Source organism: Gorilla gorilla, chromosome 3 (assembly GCF_029281585.2).
Source record: "Gorilla gorilla gorilla isolate KB3781 chromosome 3, NHGRI_mGorGor1-v2.1_pri, whole genome shotgun sequence".
Lineage (NCBI taxonomy): Eukaryota > Metazoa > Chordata > Mammalia > Primates > Hominidae > Gorilla > Gorilla gorilla.
In genome coordinates, this window is record NC_073227.2 from 102,857,309 (window position 1) to 102,862,008 (window position 4,700).

The 4,700-nt window shown below is 41.1% G+C and overlaps 1 pseudogene; it reads right to left on the reverse strand.

Annotated features, from left to right (window-relative positions):
* Positions 1 to 3,159: 3,159 nt before the first annotated feature.
* On the reverse strand, positions 3,160 to 4,287 carry LOC101144670 (tyrosine-protein phosphatase non-receptor type 11-like; annotated as a pseudogene).
* Positions 4,288 to 4,700: the final 413 nt, after the last annotated feature.

A 4,700-nucleotide genomic window follows, 5' to 3' on the forward strand; every position in this document is an offset into this window, starting at 1 on the left:
AAAATTGAGGGCAAATACAGACCTAACCAAAGCATCCTGCCATCAGGGAGGCCATGTGCTTGCTGTATGTAAAAACTTGATTCCCCCAACAACACACAGAAAACAAAAACTGCACTGGCTTTGTAGTTATGTCTACAGTCTAAGTTTCCCTTATGGATATTAGGCTACAACAAAACATTTCATAATTGCAAGCCTTTCCACATCCCCCTGAACTACAAATAACTCAAGATGTTATTAGTTCTTAAAATCCCCAATAAAATAAACTCTAAACATAATCTTGACCATTTTCTTGGCTGTTTCCCCAAAACAACTGGGCTCTTCAAAGAATGCACACATACCACACACCAAGAAAGTCCTACCCGTGTTTTCTCATCCCCATTTAGCCACATTTGAAAAGACCTTGATTTCAGTGGGAGAGATGACCATCAGCTTCAGAAGGGCCACACACTAGACATGAAGTGCCTTTTAGTTTTTCTTTTTAAAGTTACTAAGACTGTGAAATTTGGCTTTTTCAAAAACCCCAATACCATATTCTAGATAATTCTTTCACCCCAAAATATAAAATCCCATGCTTATAATTTTAAAATCCTCAGTAAGCTGTGGAATATTGTGCATATTTAGTACCTCCTACCAGCAACCTAGAAGTAGATGGCATCCATGTGTCTGTCACACTGACTTTCCAAATAACCTGATTCACCCAGTAAGGACTGCTTTGGCCCTGGGCTCTCTGACTTCCTCAGAAACCACCTCTTTGGAACTTTTCATTTCTACAACTTTTTTTTAAACCTGCACCCCAAGCTTTCTCCATCATCCAGCCATTCTGCCTGATTCTATCCCATGTAAAGTAACCTCATCTGAGAACCTGCAATCACCTTTTACCAAACACATGATAAGCCTTAGCAACCTAGGGACTATGATAACTCTGGCCTTGGCTTAAGTTTACATAAGAACATGACAGTTTGCTGACCTCATGGAGGGAAATCTAAATGAAATAAACATAACAAACAAAGCAAGCCAAGATCAGGTATTTCCATTCTGAGTACAAAAACAACTGATCTTAAGCAACATGCAGAGATGTTAATGCAGGAGATATATTTGTACAATCAAACTCTTGTGTGCTGGTGAAAGACTTTACCCCCAAAGTCAAGTCAAGACAAAACCAAAGCAAAATGGAGAATGAGTCAATGTAACAATGCAATAAAAAGAACAGGATTCAAGCTTCTTCCTGCAAATACTGAACTGGAATCTTTTTCTTTACAAGTTTGACTAGAAGACAGCAGTCATGACATTTCCCTAATAAGGGAATACCTTCAGGCCAACCTGTGTTCTGAAGCAATTCAAAGTTCAATGAATATTGGGAGGCAGGAGTGGGGTCTAATATACATTTTTTTCTGTGAGAATGGCAGCCAAACTACCTCAGGGTCTCAAGGGACTGAGAGACCTCAGAAAGGAACTACTACCAGGGCTGGATCTAGGCCTTCCTTTCAGGAGCCAAAGTCAGAAGAATCCAAGGATACCCTAACTTCATGGCAAAGATGCCATAGCATTGTATTACTGTTACAAAAGTCAACCAATGATATTTTCATTGAAATATCCGCACTGAATGATGTTTCAACATATGAGGCAAACAGGGATGTCTTTGGAGAAGGCACTTAAGGTAGAACATTAGCAAATCTTACTGGTTGGCTAAAACAAAAATGAGCTCATTCAACCTGACTGGAGGCCTGTTAGGGCTGTTCCTTCTCACTGTGGCCTGACTAAAAGCCAGTGGCATTAAAAGAGTCACATTTTCCAAGTCTGGGGTTGCCCCAGTGGGGTGGTGCTGCTCTCAAAAGCCCTGTGTCCGTAAACATATCCATCCTGACAAGATCGGTTTCCCCAAATGCTGGTTCCAAAAATAGGCTCAGGGCTGGCAGAAATCATTCAGGAAGCTTCTTGAAGGCCCTCTCTTTATTTCTCAGTCTGACTTTCAGCTTGTCCCAGCTACTCTAAGCAGCTTCGGCTTCCCAAGGTCACAAGCAACTTCTACTTTTGCTAATATCTTTGGTTTTCCATGGCACTGGTTGTGACTGTCTGTTAGACTAGTGGCCCCCCGATTAACTGCACCTCCACTTCACACCCTTTTCTTGAACCTGGACTGGGCTTGTGACTTGTTTAGTAAGTAGAGGTAATACTCCAGCTGTCTTCTGATTAGAAAAAATAATAATAATCATCATCATCAATAGAGGGCAGTAGAAGGGACACTGCGACAACTCTGGACTTAAGCCTTCAGAAGGCCTGGCCACTTCTTTCAAGCTCTTGGGAGCTCTGAGCTTCATGTGAGAGGTCTAGCTACGCTGCCAGCAAAGCCACTTAAAGAGATTACATGGAGAAGGAGAGACTCAGGACTGCAGGCAGAGAGAGAAGCCCAGCCACCCCAGTCTCTCCACCAACCTACTGACCACATGAGTGGCCACCTGCAGGCTAGCAGAAGAACAGCCCAGCTGAGCTCAGCTCAGATTGAAGAACAGTTGGGGGTGGGGGATTTTTTAAGCCACTGAAGTTTTGGGGTAAGTTTGTCAGCAACATTTGACAACCAAAAACACTGGTCATTCATAGATGCTTTTTTTCTAAGTACAAGACAATTACACAAATGCAAAGAAAATATGGCAAACGTTTTCCCACCACAATCTTCTCAGTCAGCAGCCAAACTATAATTGGTCATGGACTGGGAAAAAAAAAAAAGGCACATCTCTTATCTTAATTCATAAATATCCATGATTCTTTTTCTATGACTCTTTAATGCCAATGCAAACGTAGACCAGTCAGCTTCTGACAGTCTCAGGCACTGGCCTAATTCTCATTTGGCCAAAAATAGAAGCCATCAAAATGAATTATTCACTATTGGATACATGATGGTAAATGAGATTGTTCTCACTTTTCTAGGATGTTCTTACTTAATTTTCCCAAATCATTTCTTCTTATCATCCCCCACAATGAGGAAAAAAAAAATTAAACTGGTTAAGGTTGTAAAAAGAAAAAAAAAAGCCTATAACTAGAATCTGAATCCCCATAATCTGCAAACTATAGCACACAATTTAACTGTTTCCTTAATTTAAAACAAAATTCTATAAAATATAATGTCTACATTGTGGAGATGATTTCTTCTTATCTGAGGCAATGAGTAATTGGGAAGCAGGTATTGTTGAGTTAAAATACAGTGGTCTTTAAATGGTTTCAAATTTTGCTTATCAAAAAGTAGTCAACCACAATGTAAGCCTTCCAAATCCAAATTCTGTCTTCACATAAACTTTCTTGCGTCTGTTCTTGATCTTTTTAGGGAGAGGGTGAAAGTCCACATCTATTTCTGTGCTGAAGTTTTGGCAGGTTTTCTCATCTGAAAGTTTTCTGCTGTTGCATCAGGCCCACGTTTTCATAGACTCTAGCACTGTCTTCTCTCATTTCTGCACAGGGTGGCTTTAGAGTACAAGGCGGGAGGGGGCTCTGATTTCCACTCGTCTGGTCCGCTAGAGGATACTTAATATTTATATATTCGTGCCCTTTCCTCTTGCTTTTCTGCTTTTGTTCAATCCTGTGCTGTAGTGTTTCAATATAATGCTGGACTGCCATATAGATAAATCTGTACCGTGCTTCTGTCTGGGCCATCCCTGACCTCGTAGACCACACCATCTGGATGGTTTGGGGAACATCAATGTCGCAGTCAACACCTTCTCTCTGATGATGTCAATAAGAATATCAATAACGATGAACGTCCCTATCCGACCAATTCCAGCACTGCAGTGCACCACGACCGGCCCTGCATCCATGATGCTCTCCTGCTTATGGTGCACCTTCTCCAGGAGGTCCAGCACACCCCCGGGGTTGCTGAGCACTCCGTGGTCCGGCCAGGTCCGAAAGTGGTATTGCCAGACTGTTCTCTCCGTATTCCCTTCTCTAACCTTTGAAAGTTTAAGTTTTCTTAGCGTATAGTCATGAGCGGTGCTTTCTTTCACATTCCTAACACGCATGACGCCATATTCTTTTAGAGCATACTCATCAGGCCAGTATTTGACACATTTACTCTTTCTTCTCTCCACTTCTTTCATTGTCATGACAATCAGTCTGGAGTTTTCTTGGAACACCATCCGCCAAAAGTCGTTCACTGTGTTTTGTAGGCAGCCTTGTGTGGCAATGTAACTCTTTTTGGGCTTTGAATTGTTGCACTTGGTTTCAAATTCAGGCATGATGATATTTGCATTGATGTAATCTGAAACAGGCTCATTGGGATCCCGTCATGTAGAACAACCTTGGTATGATCAAAGGGCAGGATGTTTTTAATATCTATTTTTGTTTTTATTTTCTTGCCTTTGACCCTCTTTTCAGCTGTAGAGAAGTTTGCACTCTTGTTGCAGTGTCTCAAATTCTTTCCAAAAGCCTTGTTTGACTTTATCTGTGGTCTCAGCTAATTTGCTTAGTTCTTGAACTCTGCTTTCTATTTCAGCAGCATTTATACGAGTCATGTTAAGGGGCTGCTTGAGTTGTAGTACTGTACCCAGTGTTTCCACCATTAGATTCTTCTTCTAATGCTCCACAAGATCCGTCAAAGAATCAAACCGTTCTCCTCCACCAACGTTGTATTTCAATTCCTGACAACGAATCATTTATTCAGAAATCATTTATTTCTGAAAAAATTCCTAAATGTGAGACTTCTGATTCAAAAG